Here is an 18,934-nt window from a genome sequence, read left to right as displayed (position 1 = left end):
CCAATTTTGTACCAAAACTGTATATTTTAAAACTGTATCTTGTACAAAGCAAATTAATCAAAATAATGATATTTTGTGAAAGCCCCACACCTCTTAATTTATGTTTCTTCAGAGATACCAGCTAAATAATTCTTCAAATGTAAAATCATTTTGCTGATTAAACTCTAATACAGCATTTAGCCCATTTTACTCTTTGTAGCAATGCTCTGGTTCAGTTTAAAACCAGACATAAAAACTTCATTCAACACCTTGCCAGATTTGACTTGCCATTTCTTTACTGTACACTGCAGGTGTTACTGTGATTATAGCCTTCCACCAATAAATGTGGTGCTGATTCAGCTAGCTTGCAACTTCAAGCTGTTTGAAGAAGACCTGGCATGCAACACATAACATGCCCTCAGTTTCTTTCTTTCTCTCTTTTTTCTTTTCCTCTTAAGAACAAAAAGACTTATTCCTCTACACTTCACACTCTTCATTAATATGCATATTACAGCTGTCAAAATGAAGATGCTAAAACTGAGTTGGAGCTATTTTTCATTCACCTTCTCCAAGGACAGATAATTGAAATAACATGCATAAAACACTTGCTCGTTTATATAACTCAGTCCAGCACTGCTTGTTACATAAAATACAGATGATACATTAAAAGGAAAATGTCAGTGCAGCACTAATTTTTAAAAACATCCTTTATGGCTATACTTAATAGCCAATAAACTTAATTTTCTCATTGTAGCATAAACTGATTTATTGACTTAACTAGTATTTTTCCTTTGATGGTATTTTAATCTCTGTATTGAACAATTACTTCATTTCTAATCCTGTGACAAAAGATTGTAGCACATCAATAATTCTACAAACAAAATAGTCCCACTGAAGTTTACAAGCTTTATCTCCAGGCTAGGATCTAAATTTGAGTTGCTACATTCTCATCCTGAACTCGTCAGAGAAGCTTCTTTCTGTCTGAATTGTGGAACATCAAAACACAGCCCTCAACTGAGCCCTAAAGGCAGGGGACAATAGTACTTTGCGTGTCACCAACAGCAGGCACACAAAGGAATGTTTGGAAAAAGATCTTTGACACAATATTTTCTGCAGTGGCCAAGATTAAGCTAACACCAGCACTAAATTTAAATGCACAAAACATACTGTATATATGAGAGGTTCTCAGCTTGAATGTCAGCTTTCTTGCTTGTATTTGTGCTCCTGAAATGTCACTGCATATCACGCCAATAGGACTTCCAAGAAAAAGGAATGAAAAAAAAGAAAAAAACCCCAAACCCAAAAACCCAACCAAACTACAAAAGCCCTTATATAAATGGGTCATTAATTTCTGATACAAATTTCCAAATGCATTACCTGGAACAGGAGATCACTCTCACGTTTCTTGTTACATCCTGACCTCACGTACTGACAAAAGGGTGTTTTTTCTATATCTAATACACGCATCCAAAGGAGACATTTTACTTGCCTTGTAAAATGAAGCATTTCAGTAGCATTCAAAGAAATGCTGCACAGAAGACTGGATTAGTTTTGGCAGTGTTTTACTTCTCCCCCCTACCAAATGAAGCAATTCATATTACTCTATGTAGGTTTAAGCTAACACAAACCTGAACCAGGGCATCCAAGGTGCTGGCACATGCTCTGTCCTGCTGACCTTAACTGCGAGCAGCAACATCCAGCAGGGCAGCCAGACAGAAACAGCCTTTAACCACTGCAGAAAAAATATGCTAGAGCTCACCTGCCACAGCCTTCATTATATGGCTGCTTGCCCAGCCTTTACAGAAGTTTCCTTTCTGTCTCCAAGCAGCTCTAAAATCCCACTGCTTCTGTACTCAAGCTCCAGAGAATGCCTGCCACCTTCCTAGCATTGGCCCACAGACACCTTCCAGCTACACAGGCCTTCAGGTAAAGTTGACAAACACTCCATTTTATACAGCATTTTGCATGGGTGGGATTGCCTGCATCTAAAGAAGCAAAGAATCACAAGAACAGCTCCGAGTCCTACTCCTACTGCAAAACCAGGCACATTTAAATTTCAGACTTCAAAACTGTATCAGAGAAAGAAGAAACATGCTCCCCTTCTAACAAACAAACTAACAAATCTCCTTGCAAATACACAGAGGGGGAAAGGAGTTTATGAAAGCATAAAGATTGCCAGAAAGATATGATTTGTGAAAATATCCGGTCAGTAAGCTCTATCAGAGTGGAGACTCTGTGTGACACCTGTTCCACCACTTCTGACATCTGAAGATGCAACTTTGGCAATGAGGAACAGAAAATTCCCCATGAAACAGCACACAATAGTCTGGTGTTGGAAAGATTTCCCAGCTGTGGGTTTATGGATGAATAGTTTCCTACACCCCAAAAAAATGACATAGTTCCTCATCTGGCCACTTCAACTGTTTCCTTTTATAAGGTAGTCCCAACCCAGCACAGTAAGAATCCCATGTCTAACTGACAGCAACCTTGCCAGTGCTTCTCTAACCCCAGCCACCAAGTAAGCTTTCTCTGTTAACAGAGCAACTATAGTTTACAACTTTGCCACTCAAATTTGTTCATGAAGTAGAACAGTGCTAGAATGTGGATTTGAATAAATTATCTTTAATTAAAAATGAAATAAAAAAATTAATTTCCAAACAGTTCAGTCAAAATCCTCCAGCTCCAAGAAGCTAGCATGCAAGGTATGAGAGGAACAAAGCAACCACAATTTTAGAGCCACCTTCAAAAAATAGGATGGAAACGCTAAGTACCTGTGCTAGTTTTGGCTGGGATGAAGTTAATTGTCTTCACAGTAGCCAGTATGAGGCTGTGGTTTGGATTTGTGCTGAAAACAGCGCTAATAACACGGAGATGTTTAGTTACTGCTGAGCAGGGCTTACATTGAGTCAAGGTCTTTGCTGCCTTTCACCCCACCCCACCAGCGAGGAGGCTGAGGGGCACAAGAAACTGGGAGGGGACACAGCCAGGACAGCTGACCAAAGGGATATTCCACACTATATGATGTCATGCTCAGCATACAAAGCTCTCCCCCATTCCACCAGGGAGTGAATGAGCAGCTGTGGGGTGCTGAGTTGCTGGCTGGGATTAAACCATGACAGTATCTAATGAGATCGTAGCAGCCTGCGTTATGCTTTCATCTTCTCCGCTCCTACTTTCTCTACAGAATTACATCTCATTTTGAAATGGGATTCCTATCTATCCATATATATTAGATTACACTGTCTTGCCTGCAGACCTCCCTGTGCTCCAGGTAAAGGCAAAATCATCAAAATCAGAGACACATGGCCTCCATTTCACATTTCACTTTGACTTTCATTATAAAGAGGCGCTACTAGAGAACTGCGGATGAAGGCTGGGATGCAATTTTAAGCTAATATTGTTGTATCAGAAAGACTGACAAAACTGCAAGATTCAAAAATTCAAGTATTTCAGAAAGGAATTATTTTTGTTTTCACACTGATTTTATTTAAATAGCAGAAGAAAAATTTACATTAGGTCAAAGGCCAAAAGGGCAAACATTAGCATGCATATGATTATGAGTTACAATAATTAATTTCCTCACTTGTGCACAAAACCCTGCCACTGGTTGCAAAACTACAGAAACAGCACGATTTAGACACTTGTCTTCACTATCTTGAGATTAGCAATGGGTATGATCTCCTATTTGCTGTAGTCTAGTGTCTAGGGATGAATATAATAATTAAAAAATAAATGCATAAACATAACCAGAGTCAGGAGCATCTAGGCTATAATAACAAGTGTCCTCCCAGCTGTCCTTTTAGCATTCTGTGTCATTAGATATGAACACATTTAGTAAAAACAACGTAAAGTGTAACTGGTATTTTCCCAGTATTGTTTTCTGCCTTTCTAAAGATTGTATGGAGAAATTTCATATCCACACCATCATTTTCTATTTCCTGCTTTTCAGAAGTTCGAGTATTAGCCCCTTCAGGCTAGCTAAGTGCCCGAGTGTAAGTTTCATGGTATCTGAGGCCTTTAGAATCCTTTTCTTCAAATGCCTGCATAAACATATGTACGTGAGTGCACACACATTCCAGAATATTCCCCCTTTGCAGGGCCCAGTTCAACTACCGCCCCTGGTCACGCTTGTCTCAACCACAGAACGCAGCTGTTGTCTCTGCATTCTCCCTTCTGCTCACCTAATGCAGCCAGACTCCCTAATGGTCACCACACTCCGCCTGAAACCTACTGGCTGCAGAGCCAGAAACATGATGCAGGAAATAAAACGTCCCACTGATTCCACATGTAGGTCTGGATTCCTACAGAAAAGAGGCATATGGTCCCCCACTGTTCATCACCTCCTCCTTGAGGATTTCTGAAATGACAGACATTACAATCTGAGAAAGAAGGGAGTTCTTGCAGAATCACAGAATATGCTGAGTTAGAAGGGACTCACAAGGATCATTGAATCCAACCCTTAGCTCCGCACAGGACCATCCCCAACAATCCCACCATGGGCCTGAGAGTATCATCCAAACACTTCTTAAATGCTGTCAGGCTTGGTGTTTTCACCACTGCCCTGGGGAGCCTGTTCCAGTGCCCAACCACACTCTGGGTGAAAAATCTTTTTCTAATATCCAACCTAAATCTCGTTTGACACAACTTTAGACCATTCCCTGGGGTCCTGTCACTGGTCACCACAGAGAAGGGATCAGTGCCTGCCCCTCCTCTTCCTCTCATGAGGAAGTTGTAACTGCAATGAGGTCTCCCCTCAGTCTCCTCCAGGCTGCACAGACCAAATGCCCTCAGCCTCTCCTCATACGGCTTCCCCTCAAGGCCCTTCACCATCTTCATTGCCCTCCTTTGGACACTCTCTAACAGCTTAATATCTTTCTTATATCATGGTGCCCCAAACTGCCACAATATTCAAGGTGTTGCAGCCTCCACTGTAAGAGAGTCCAGCAGAGGAATATTCTAGCCCTCATCAAGATCAAGTTGAGAGAAGGTCAGAAGAAAGGTACTTGGACTGGCATCTTCCTCAAACTCCATTAATATTTAATCCAAACAGTTTACAGGTATTCAGAAATAAAACTATCTTTTGACAGACATCAGACAAGATTCTGGGTGTATTTCCTGTAACTGGTCCACAGACAACACACCCTTGTTACAAAAGCAAGGTTGCTTGCAAATTCTCTTGCTGTACAGCCTTTGAATGCTGGGCCTGTCCTAAGCTAAGCTCTTCTTTAACACAAGTTTCAGTGTGGCTTCCCCAAAGATTGGTGTCACTGCACTAGCTGATGTTCATTCATGGCAAGTGACTGACACCCTGTAACAGTTACCACCAGTTACCATCCCAGAGACCTCTGAGTATAACACCCTGGTAACTTTGTAGAACATACCTTGGGCTGAGAAGGATCCAAAAGGGTAGTTTATATTTAGGTCATTAACTTCATCCTGCTTCTGAGCAAAGGAGATCAGTTTTAAAAACCCATACAAATGTATAAAGAAAGGCCAGCTCTGCATTATTTACAGCAAATTAATGGAATGAAGAATCAGGCTACAGAAGGGGATGTGGGAGTCCTGTGTAGAGCAACGTATCTATGTTGCACAGACAGGTACCAGTACAAAGTAGACGTTCTGTAAGTGCTGATAAATAGAGATATGTATATAGACACATATACATACCAAAAAATGCTATTTCCACTAAGGTTTTTTTGTTTAGTTAACTTGGAGTGTTCCAAGAACAGTTCTAGTCCAGTAGCAGTGGGTGGAAACAATAAATACAATAAAATGCTTTATGAAATAATCATATTTTAAATAAAATAAATACAAAAATAAAATAAGTACCATTATTTTTAAAACTACACAGCATTCTAAACACTGAAAAACATCCCCAAACCACACATGACAGTACATCTCTTAAACAAAACCTAGGAATTCAGATTCAAAAAATGTCAGATTTCTGGAAGGGAGTCTTGTTACAAAGTAGCAGGCTTTTCCATGAAAGGGTATTTACAGGATAGAAAAGCTATTTCCTGGTGAACATTCAAGTGACTTAAGCACAACCTCTGAAAATTCCTCCCATCCTCTTTATCATACTGATTAGTAGCCAAACATTTATTTTCAAGCCAGAGCTTTTCTGAAGTTGCACAACCTGCCATGTGAAGCAGAGTGCCAGTAATCTGAAGTCAACAGTTTCCCACCTAAATGGTTGTACATAGTACCATGTGTTTGAACTCCCTATCCATTGGGCTTTGTCACCTGAACAACTATCAGATATATTGCTGAAAGGACATGAGTGGTCAAATGCACAATTAGTTCTAAACTGAGGTGACAGCACTTCCCAGTGCTCTTCTTTTTGACCTGTACAATTTATCCCACCCTTTTATCTACGAAGGGAACGCTCAATGGCACTGACTCCACACCACATTAAGAAGCTATACTAAACTACAAAAATACTAAAAAGCTGAAATAGGATAAGGCACAAAGTCTCCCAACTATTTTTAATTTCAGAGTAGGAAATTATCAATTCATTTAAATCAGAACTTCTGAAAGAATGAAGAGTCCTGTCCTATAAACGCTTATTTAAAGAAAATGAAACAGCTCAAATGGCAGAGACCAAAAATATTATCCCAGCAGCCTAGTGACAAGGAAATGTCCCCAGCCTACGGATACTGAAGGTCTAGTGCCTGTTCCAAATCTGTCTTCTGCTACATTAGAAGTCTACTTTAACCCTGGGCCATTCTTGTGTTCATCTCCTAGAACCAGTTAAGAGCCAGCAAAGGCATTTCTTCACTCTGAAGGTCCAAAGGCAAGAAACCCAGCATCATTCCATCACTACTACAACTGCCAGTGGCTGCTCAGGATAAAGTAGCCACTTGCTTGGCTCCCAATATTCTCCACTTTGGGAACTGCACCCAGGGGCTCTATACCCTCTCCAGTCTGCAAGGGAATCTCTGCTGAGAGACTAGAGCCTATGTTCTGCTGGCTGGCATCCTAGAGGATCATCTGCAGAGCATCACTGTGATTCAGCATAAACTGAATTCCCAGTTTTACTACATATATTACACTGGTAGAGCAGAGCCCAATTCACAATAAATGGATTCAGCTACATGGTCAGTAAAACGATCCTCTCTGATAGGCAGGAAGGAGGGATGGGGGATCTGGAAAAAAAAATTCAGACTGAGTAAACTCACTTTCCATAGTAAGACTTGCCAAAATAAACATTAGTGTCTTGCTCTTCCTGAAGTGCCTGAAGGAATCTTGCCAAGCATACTGATAAAGAGCAGTGAAATAGTAAAAAAAAAAAAAAAAAAAACTACTCAAATTCTGTATTTGCATGACCCTCCTGCAACACAAAACAAAAAAAAGGTTAACTTTCAGTTTTTACAAATGAGGTATTATCTTCCAAGTCCTTCTTGCCAGGGACTTGAGCTATTAAGTCATTTACACTGGCTCCTATTTCAGCTCAGAATGGCATGCCAGGAGACAGCGCCGGTTCATTTGCTTCTGCGGTTGCCCAAATGTGGACTGCTGGAAGAGTATGGCATGGGAATGCTAACAGCAAAGTATATAAAGTGGTAGCACACCTCACCTCAATCACAGGGGTTTCTCTAAACAGTAAGAACAGAAGGACCAAAGTGAATGTCAGGAAGTGCTCAAATTCACCTTTGTTTTCGATGTTAAGAAATAAAATTATCACAAGGAATAAAACTTCTACCAGCGGGCTGGTGCAGACAGAAAAGGATCAGTCATCAGAGCTGCCTGGCCAAGCACCCAGGGAAGCACAGCACTCATGAGCTGGCAAGTTTATGGTGAGTTTGAGAAAAGGAAGAACTTTAACAGAGCTCTAAAAGAACTCCCTGAAGTAAAGGGCTTCTGATGAGAGCTGATAAAGCCAAGTACTCAACTGGAGGCAAGACAGACCTGAAGAGGCCTTAATGCAGCAAGGCCTCAGGTGAGTAACATATATTCAAAGCAGACTTTATGAGTCAGTGAGGCTGTGCATATGCTTGAAAGTAAATATCTGACTTACATGTGCCACAGCAGTCTGAACCTTCCAAAGCCAAACACTGAAACTAAATGCAGCCTTTCATTTTCTAAAACTGAGTCACCCATACAGGTCCTCTGAAGAAGATGCAAATTTTTCCTTGAAGAGTATTTTAAATTATTACATTTATATATATGTACACACACAAAATATATGTACATAAAAGTTCTAAAAATGTTTACAAGTTCCTTTAGTAAAATGGCCTGATCTATACCCACAATGAACACACAGGTCCAGCAGTATTCCCATGTTAACAGTATCTGTAGAGTCAGACACTACATTAGAAGCACTACCAATGACATTTTGGTATTCCCAGATTTACAACAAATGCTAGTCCTTCCTCTCCTCCCCCACCTTCCTACTGCCAAAGAAAACATCCATTTTCTATGTTATCAAAAGGTATTCCTGGAAACAACAACAAAAGCATATAAATAAGTTAAACTATAATTACTTATTGTTCATACAGTCCTTCAACCTAATTACTATTACACATTAAATATGTGGCTATTATACCATTTACCGGACTTTGAACTGTACTTTTTAGAGAAAAAAAACACGAAAGAAACAACTTATTCTTTTTCAGCTGAAACCCACACCACCCCATGTAATCAAAATTGTAAAAGCACAGTCAGTCAATGCAGACTGTGTACTGCCAAAATGTGCAAAGGCACCTTAACCAGTCTTCCCTCTCATATCCACCCCAATACTCAGGAGACAATGCCAGAGAACTTTTCTGTTTCTGAAGGTCAGTAGCATATGAAGTGCTGCCTGACATGCATGAACCAAGGTTCCTGTTTAGCCAGGTGTATAACAGTTTTTTTTACAAAAAAAAAAAATTACAGATTTCTTAACTTGGCAAAAGCAATCCTGGTAAAGCTGTTTGACTAGCCAGGACATGTGGACCAACAAATGGAGTAATTTTATCCAGAGAATAAAAAGAAGGTATTTTGTTTATTTGATGAGAAACATTTAAAAAAAAATAAAAGTATGTGTTATTTTTGAGGTACTTTTCTCAAAGACAGCTAAACTCAGTTACACTGTACAGCACAGATACGTACTCTAGAGCACTTTTCAGCTCATCTGTTTGTGCCCACTCCCTGGAAGTGATCTTTGGGACACCAGAGTCCATGAATTGATAAAATCTGTAGCATGTTAGACAGACTATTACTTTGCATCCATGCAGAATTTCTGCAGATGAATATTTAACACAGCTTTGGAGGATAATGTAAATATACTATTTGCTCCACAAAATCTAGTGTTCAAAAGCATCAAATTAAGCTCTCATTTGCAGTTACCACAAGGCCTTACCTTGTGCTAAAAGGATGCCAAGTCCATTTATCTTGGGCAAACATGGATACCAGCACATTTTAGATGCTGTACAGGGTCTGTGTGGCAATGTTTTGGTAGTGGAGGGGTGGCCACTGGCGTGGCTGCTGAGAGAAGCTGCCAGAAGCTTTCCTCATGTCTGGTAGAGTCAATGCCAATTGGCTTCAAGATGGACCCACCTCTGGCCAAGGGCGATCCTGTCAGCAACCATGGTAGTGCCTCTGGGATAACATAGTTAAGAAGGGGGCAAAAAAAGAGCTGTGCAGGAGCAATTGCAGCCAGAGAGAGGGAGTGAGAATATGTGAGACAGACAACTCTGCAGACATCAAGGTCAGTGGAAAAGGAGGGGGAGGAGGTGTTCTAGGCACCGGAGCAGACATCCCCCTGCAGCCTGTGGTGAATACCATGGTGAAGCAGCTGTGCCCCTGCAGCCTATAGATGTCCACAGGGGAGCAGAGATCTACCTGCAGCCTGTGGTGGACCCCACATAGGAGCAGGGGTGGGTCCCAAAGAAGGCTGTGTCCCTGTGGGAAGCCCATGCTGGAACAAGCTCCTGGCAGGGACCTGCTGACCCTCAGAGAGAAGAGCCCATGCTGGAGCAGTTCCTGAAAGGACTTGTGACACTGTGGGGGAACCGCGCTGGAACAGCCTGTTCCTGAAGGACTGCACCCTCTGTAAAGGGACCCATGCTGAAGAACTGCAGCCCATGGGATGGCCCCATGTTGGAGAATTTCACAGAGGGCCGTGTCCCATGGCAGGGACCACACACTCTTCCCCTGCTCCAGTGTGGGGAGTTCTTCCCCTGAGGAGGAAGGAACGGCAGAGACAACATGTGATGGACTGACCGTGACCCTCGTTCCCCATCCACCAGCACCACTCTGGGGAGGAGTCAGAGAACTTGGGAGTAAAGTTAAGCCTGGGAAGAAGGGAGGGCTGGGGGTAAGGCTTTTAAAATTTAGGTTTTATTTCTCATTATCTTACTCTTATGGACTGGTAATAAATTAAGGTAATTTCTCCAAGTCTAGTCTGTTTTGCCTGTGATGGTAATGGCAGAGTGATCTGTCCCTGAGCCTTTTGTTATGTCTTCTCCCCCCTATCAGAGATGGGAGGGATAGAACAGCTTAGGTGGGCACTAGGCACCCAGTCAGGGTCAAGAGACCATAAGCACACAGAAAAGCACATTTTGTACGTGAACTTCAAATTGCCCCTTCAAAACTGCTAAATCTCTCTTCTCATTGCTGTTAATGAGGAACACTACAATAGCACTTACAAGCTCTCATATATTGCACGTAGGCACTATCAAAGAAATGTGCTGGTTAACCGAGTTACCATACTGAGCAAGTCAAATTCTCAGCAAGTCAAACTCCCAGTACCTCAACTTGCTCTAACCATTCTGTAAGCAGCAAGAACTGGCAGACAATAAGCTGAGCTGGCTAGGAGTTTTCCAGTCAAACAGGAGGTTTGTTGGGATGGGTTAAGCTACCGCAGCATAGCTGAAACATTTCTCAAACATCTGCTGAACAAGGCTTCCCCAAAAAGCTAATTGAATTCCCTATTAGCTAGTTATCTTTTCCCAGAGAGTCCAAATCACAGCAAAACTTGGGATAAGCGAAGTTCAGCTTAACAAAGCAGGAAGTTACTGTGGCTTGTGCAAACACAGAAGCGCTGACCTCAGCGTTTATCCAGTAAAGCCCTGTATAAGTCATGTCTTTCCTTCACTCTTCTAGAGCCTTCCCAAGTAAAGGCAAAGGTGACTCCTGAACACCCAGGTTTTTTTCCTAAGTGTCTGACTGCATTTTCATGACGCCATGCATGAAGTTATCATCTTCATTCATAACCAGCGGTTCTGGCAGTCACTCGTACAGATTTCTTACCCTAGACAAAAGCACAGTCAGAGCCGCCACAAATTCATATCTCCAATTTAGCCATACACCAAAACAAACAGGGCTGGCTCTGCAGGCAGCAGATGTGAGCTGTGACTGGATTTTGTGGCTAACAGAGTTCTATCACTGGCACCCAGAGAACCAAAGATTTTGGCTGAAGATCCTTGTAGTTGCTCAGTATTTGGACTCTCCAACAATGAAAAAATAAAAAAAAAAAATAAAAAAAAAGAGACCCATGCATGAGAAGCCAGGATGAGATTCAGGTCCACTGGCTGCCTTCCTTAAATATGCAGAGTTCCCAATAATATTGACATAGGTAGAGTTGTTCCAAGACCTGAATTTTATCCCTCACTACTTTTCCAGGGGTTCTGCTCATTAACTGCAATCAGATAGTCTAGCCACCTTGCTCACAATCAGAGCACAGTAAACAGGGAAATGCTTTAGCTGTTTTTAAACTGCCTGAACTGTGCACTTGGAGGAAAAATACAAGAACTCTTTCACCACTTTCTCCCCACATACACCCTGCTTTTAGACAGGGCACAAATTACTGTCTTGATCCTCCATTCTAGCAGAATACACACTCCATCCTACTGCCCTCAGAGAAGGCATTTGTTCCTTTGCTGCTGGGGACAAAGATATCCACAATTCTTCCAAACTACTCCGAGTGCATGCTCCATAAAGAGAATAAAAAAATGGAAGTTATCACTGGCAAAGAAAAACTACTAATCATGAACCTTTACAGCATGAACGATTTCAGAACATGCTGGAAGGGAGCAATTTTGTTCTGCCTTCACCGGCTGCCTGCCTTTTCATGAATATGTTCAGTCTTCCCCATCACTAAAGAAAAGTTTCATTCAAATCAGTGCTTCAGTGTTAAAAAGTCATGAGAAATTGCATAACACCTTATATGAAGGCGCTGAAGTCTCAGTTTCACTGTGCTTACTGCGTGACCAACCAAAGCCCATAATGTCACCTCTCTCCTGGAATGACAGCATCAACTGATGAACCCAGTAAGAGATCTGAAGGTGGCCACCTAGAACATTCACTAAAGGCTTTGTGATGCTTTTCACCACCATGAACAAATGCTTATCTGTCTTAACAAGTGCAATAAAGAAGGGCCAGAAATAACAGAGCAGACCAAATATCCTAAAAATAAAGAATCAATTCAAGAACTCAAAAGTCTCCTTTAATCTCAATTATTCCCTCTAAAAATTATGTGAAAGCTCAACCTGCTTTCACTTTCAGACTTTAATACTGATCAAAGTAATCAGTGAACTCGAATTTGAATTATCTTTGCTCTTTGCATCACACAGCTGCCATTTATTTTTCATTGACAGCAGCATACATGATCAAAAATGAGGTGTTGCAGGGAAGAATAGGGACATTGACAGTAATGTCCCTGATTTTTTTTTTTAAGAAGTGAACTAAGATTTCATTCCTATTTCAGATTTTTTTTTTTAGTTTTTCCATCTCCTAGGATAATCACATAATTCTAATTCTTTATGTTTCAATTTCGAAAGCATTTTATCTGTCCAGTCTCATGGTAAATAAGACTTGTAGATTATTTAAGGCACAAAATTACATATTTATACAGACAGTAACAAAATGCATCTATAGGCAATTAACAAACTACCCATTTTGGAGATAATTTGCCCAGTGTGAACATCAGACCTTTCTCCAGAATTCCTCCTGCAGGACAGAGTCAGCTTGAATATGCAGGTCCTATTCAGAGAAGGACTTAAGTGCTACTGAATTCCATGAAACAAAGTTTTTGAGACATTTTTCAGAGAAAAACAAACTTCAGCACATTCTCAGGAGTATTTTTGAACTCTTTCAGAAGTGTGCATGATTCTAACGAAAATGTCACATCTGCACATGCAAGAAAACCTTTTTAATCAAGAATACTCTGTTCTTAATATTTTACAATAGGATTTTGTTCTTCTGATAATTCTTTTTTTTAGTATTACATTAGTAAGTAAAAAAAAAAAAACCACTATAATTTGGGGTTGTGCTGGATCTGACTGGGATGGAGTTGACTTTCTTCAGAGCAGCCCATATGGTGCTCTGCTTTGGATCTGTGGCTACAACAGTGCTGACAACACACCAGTGTTTTGACTACTGCTGAGCTGTGCTTGCACAGCATCAAGGCCACCTCTGTTCTCCCCCTCCACAGCCAGGCTGAGGGTGGGCAAGAGGCTGGGAGGGGACACAGCTGGGACAGCTCACCCAGAGTGGCCAAAGGGATATTTCATACAATGTATCTTTAAGTTCAGGAACAAAAACCGGGATAGAGGAAGAAAAATATGGTTTTTTTTGTTTTCAAGTTGGATGTTGTTTGGAGACCGGCTAGGTATTGGTCTGCCATCACCTGATGTGCCATCTCCTTTGCTCTGCTTGTTTTTTACCTCCTGAACCAAGCTTTTTTTATTCACCTACTAATCCTAAACTGTTTTCATCTCTAGAGTTGTCTTGATTTTGTTCTTCCTATTTTCTCCCCCATCCCACTGTGAAAAGCTGCTGTGGGGAGTGAGTGAGGAGCTGTGTGAGTGCTTGGCTGCTGGCCAGGATAAACCCACCACAGTAAGCCAAACAGAAAACCCATTCCAGATTGGTGTACTATTCTCTTCTCAAATTCTGATCTAGAACTTGCCTCAGTACTCAGTGTCTACAAAACTTCATTATTTCTCTAGATGTTTTAGGACACTTTATATCCAAATATCTGAGCTGAGTATAATCCTCAGCCCAACTACAGTCTCAAGAAGATTATCATTCTACCAAGGGGTAAAGAAGTGGAGAGAGAGTACAGAAAAAGATTTTCTGACTTGATTAAAAACTTTGGCCTCATGTCCAGAAGGAACATTTACACACACCAGCCATCTTTTAATAGCAACCTGAAGGCTTCTCAGAGCTGAAAAACTAGCCCCTCTGCAAGTCTGAGGACTTTACCTATCTCCCTACTACTGCCCCTCCAAATATAGGACCTGATTCACAAATATGGACCTTCACTAACAAGACAGCAAGTTTCCTTACTCTCAGAGCCACAAGACATTTTTCTGATGTGGAAGATAAGTACAGCTGAAAAACTATCATATTTTTACTGAAATCACAGCACTGCTTCTGAGAAGTCCTTGTGCTGTATAACATTGCTGACAAGGGTGGAGATGCTTCCAAGGTATCTTGCTCTCTAGGCAGGCCATCTGTTTCTGACAGTTCGAGTTCTGGTCATCAACTGACCCCATGACTCACTTTAGTTGTGTTACATAAAGCTCATAGCCAGACAAGTAATATTTCATCATGTACTCAGCCACACTTGCAATCAGCAGATGTGCAAGAACCACTTTGGCCACGTATATTTTTAATTCTTTCCTTTGAGGAAATCACACAGCTCACCACTACTGAGTTTAGCATGCTGAATTATTAACTACCAGATTGATTCTATTCAGCCACTCCCTGTGAGCTTTCCACCACCAAAAGCTTTGAAAGTTTGCCATGTAGCAATTCTGTGTAAAAGTTTGAAGCAAAAAGGAAATCCTTAGGAAACAGCATAACTGCCCTCCACCAAAGAAAGAGGGTGCATGCAGTGAGTAACACGTGCAAATGAGAAGAGTTCTCCTTCAGCCTATTTATTATAATGACTAAGCACTTCATAAACCTCAATACATAATCTATTTAGCATCCTGACACCCACATTTAAATGCAGGAGTATTGTTATCTCATTTTACAGATTTAAAATTGAGGCATAAAGTGATTCATTGAAGATTTCTCAGGAAGCTATTCATAGGAACCACAGTCCAGATGTCCTAAGCTGCAAGTAAACTGGAGAACCTTAAAAGACATTTGAAAAAAATGGTTTATTAGAACTTCACAGAATGATGAGGTCATTAGCCCATTTGTTAGATTCAGGCTTGGAACAGACTGAACTCAGGTTTTTGTAACATGCTGGACAAACTGCTTACTTTCAGACAAAACAGCAAAAGGAATTACTTGATAGGTTTAAACAAATATTTTCTTTGAAATAAGTGGCAAAAACCATGGGGTTTAAACCAGCTCTAAAATGAGGTAATTACAGAGACCCCATTTATTAGTTTTGTAGTCTGTGTTTATCTAATTCATTTGCTTTTATTACAACAAAGCTGCCCTTTCCCACTACCCTGTGAACACCTTAGACTACGTACAATATGACTTCAGAATATCACTTAGGCAGAACTTGCAGCTGCAAACCATGCTACACAGTGGTTCAAGTGCTTCACAGTGGTTCAAGCAATTACAAAAGGAGGGAGGGAAATGAGGAAAAGCAGTAGGACAATATAATATAAGCTGGCCAGCTTAGTGACACAGAGAAAGAAGATAAAGGAGAAATTTATCTGGAGGGGTGAAAGACTCTTAAAATGAAATTGCCCCATCCCTGGAAATGTTCAGGTCCAGGCTAGATGGGGTCTCAGCAACCTGGTCTAGTGAAAGGTGCCCCTGCCCTTGGCACTGGGGTTGGAACTACATGACCTTTAAGGTCCCTTCCAACCCAAGACACTCTATGATTTCTATATGATTCAGCTTCCAAGACGTTCAAATAGGTTGCACTGCCCTGGTGAAAGAAGCCCTCAAAGTTCCTGGCTTCTTGTTCCCGCACTGATAGACCTCTAAGTAAAGAACCTTCCTGTCTGAATGACTAGCAAAGAGAGATATAAAAGGTATCTTACCACTGTGAATGACTCCAGTTTCTGTTCCTATTTTTCTATCCTCTCCAAGAGACTATCTTCTGCAAAAATAGCTGGAACTTAAAAAAAAAAAAAGGTAATTAGTTAATTTACTCTTGATTTACTTTACTGCTCTTTCCTTTTGCAAAAAAACCACTTCTTATTCCTTTCTTGCTCTGGTCAACACATGGGGTGCCCCTGCCTGTTTTTACAGGGCTTATCATTTTTAAGAGCTTATCTTCACTGCCATGAAAGCTTAGGCAATTACCTAAGCCTTGCTGTTAGCCCTACTCTTGACCACACATACAACTGTCCCACTTAAAACAAACCCATTTTTAAAATACATGTTTTAACCTCAAACTAGCCAGCATGTTGAGATGTGCAGAAGGATAAACCTAAGCAATGCAAATTGTTCTATCCATTCACTCAAGAGGGTCATAGGTGCAAGTCACAGTAACTGGTCAGTTACCAATCAAGCTCTCTGAGCACCACTAGTGCAGTTTCACTGTGGTCATTCTCCAGAAAACAACATTATCATCTCAAGAATACTAACTCAGATGAAACAAAGGAAAACCCAAAGAGTGACACCAGTAGTTTGTTCACAGTACAAGGTCTTTGCCTATTTGCATATACATTTCAGAGGAACAGTCCCCAACGTTAAGGACACACAACCACATGGAAAGCTGAGAGCCTGTTTACCTTCCTACACAGACAAATGGAAATTGATTTTCCCATTTCATTATCAAGGAGGAAGTAGTTAAGTTCTGCATTCTCTTCCACAGTTGCAAGGAGAAGGCAATCATGAACTGGTCAATGGTTTACCATGCATGTCAGACAGAAATTGTTCTTCTCTGGTTGCTATTGGGTTGCAGACTGGTATTTGTTTGCTTTGGAATAAGATCTGTTCAGCAGTCCCCCAGCTAACCCCTAAAAGTATATTGTGACATTTCTGAACATCCAGACTGCTGAAATCAGCCTCTACTAAGCCACTATGACTAGATTGTCTTTGCTAATTTTTCCTTCTGTATTACAAAATACTCTCTGTAACAGACTAGAAGTGTGTGACTGCTGTCCTATTTAATCCATTTTATCCTTACAAAACTACATGTTTTGCCAAAGTGAATTTTAGACTGCTAAAGTCCTGTCAGCATCACAGGTTTTACTTTAAAGCATGGCAGAAAGCTCTTAATTGCTTCTGCATCCGAAACAGCCAGATGTTCCCTGAAGCACTTCACCTGGCAAAGGCTCTCACAACAAAGACTCTCACAGCTTAGGTCCCAAAGTCCATTGCAATTTAAACACATATTTCTGCATGGCTTGCTGAGTCACAGCTATGTTCAAAATCAAAGGAATGAATAGAGCAATTTAAAATGTGACGCTTCGATGAAGAAATACAAGTACTCACACATGTCAGTGTTAAAGAGCACTTCTGGGTGTTGGAATCTACACAACAGGCACAGACCCATGAGATGAATAGAGGGGTTGGAAACCTGGTGAGGAAAGCATACCCAGCTCCTCGTGTTTGAGCAGAATATCCCAACCAAGCACTCAGGAAGAGGCCTATGCTATGGCCTTACCAATAGTTTGTTCTTTGGTGCGAGCAAGGGCAAGACTCAGTAATTTATTTCCTTCAGAGAGACACAAGGAAGGGCTGAGAACTCATTCCTTTTCTCTAGTGAGCAAGTGGATTAAAACAGAGTAAGACAGCAATCTTCCTAATAGTTACTGCATTTCTTACACCAACATATGGACATTTAACTCCTTCTAGCACTGTCTATAGTCTGCAGGTGGTATTTTTAGGATTTAAACACAGCAAATAGATCATGCACATTATTTGACTGAGGCACCCTAGTGATTCTGCTTTTTTTCCTGCAAAATACACTGCCTGCTAAACCCCACTTTTGATCTTCAACACCAGCTGTGGGAGAGAATCCTCTCCAACTTCACTGGAAGATTGAAATCTGAAAAAAAAAAAAATCAAAATGGGAAGAGTTTTAAAACTTAAAAAAAAATCTATTTATTTTCCTCCTGCTCATTGACTTCTTTTGACAATTTTTGTCCTTTTAAACTTCATAAGATATTGAAGAAAGTGACAGGTAATGTCAGAATGCCATTTCTTGATGTGGTCAAGAAATATGGTATGAAATTAGTCAAGTTAGAATTATAATTGTTGTCCTTTGAGTGCTATTATTAAAGACTATTTTAAAAGACAAAAGAACAAGAACAAAAAATTTAAATTGAAAGGTTCTTGTTTTGCATCACCATAAAGCAACAAATACCCAAGACAATTGTATGCTATATGCAAAATTATAAAAATTGCCAAGTTTTATTGTGTGTTGTAAAGGTTTGTTCTTTCTAAGCAATACCACATCTATCATGTTTGACCAAATAAGATTTAATACCTTGAAAAAAAAATTTAATTCTAGGGGACATCTCTCCATAATTTGATCACTTTCCTAACTCACCATTTTGTACTGTCTCAATGTTCCATAGCGTGTTTTCAAAGAAAAGATTATGCAGGAAATAATGACTCAAGGGAGGAGAAAGGAAATCAAGAGTAAAAGCACAATCGATAAAAGGACACTTATTTCACTTATGTATCCTCACAGAAAATACTGTTGCTTAATATCTACAAATGTTTCAGGTAATTTCCCATCATAATGAAAGGTCAATTCTTGAGGTGATTTTTATTTTCAAACAAAAAAGGACCCTAAAACAGGAAAGCATGCTGTCATTCAGCAGGCCATAGAATACAGACTCTAAAAAACAGTGGTCCATACTCCTTTGTACCAGAGCCATGGTTGATGAAGGATATGTAGATGACATGAAACCCCCATTGCAGAACCTTCAACACATTGTCCCTCACTGCAGGGAATGAAGAGAAAAATGCAGAGCCTCAGATATCACATCACCAAACCGCACATCCAGCAGAGCCCAGTGACAAATAACTACCCCAAATCTAACATAAGCCAAAAAAACCAGCAAGGAATCAATGCTCATTGCAGTTCTAGAGACCTGTA

General features: G+C 40.6%; 1 protein-coding gene across 6 annotated transcripts in view; it reads right to left on the bottom strand.

The window, feature by feature from the left end:
- The window catches only part of SPATS2L (spermatogenesis associated serine rich 2 like), an 82,973-nt gene that overhangs the window by 47,800 nt on the left and 16,239 nt on the right, over positions 1-18,934 (bottom strand). For 3 of the 6 annotated variants that reach the window (XM_064662017.1, XM_064662011.1, XM_064662012.1), the window contains exon 2: positions 15,918-15,994. The exons of 2 other annotated variants lie outside the window; for them this stretch is intronic. The gene's annotated coding sequence lies outside the window, so the exon portion shown is untranslated. Of the gene's footprint in view, positions 1-2,750; positions 2,949-15,917; positions 15,995-18,934 lie in introns of those variants that run through there. One more of the 6 variants, XM_064662014.1, reaches the window with a different exon arrangement.

This window comes from Pseudopipra pipra, chromosome 7, assembly GCF_036250125.1.
Source record: "Pseudopipra pipra isolate bDixPip1 chromosome 7, bDixPip1.hap1, whole genome shotgun sequence".
NCBI lineage: Eukaryota > Metazoa > Chordata > Aves > Passeriformes > Pipridae > Pseudopipra > Pseudopipra pipra.
The sequence above is the reverse complement of the archived record's forward strand: the minus strand, read 5'-3'. Positions and strand labels throughout refer to the sequence as shown.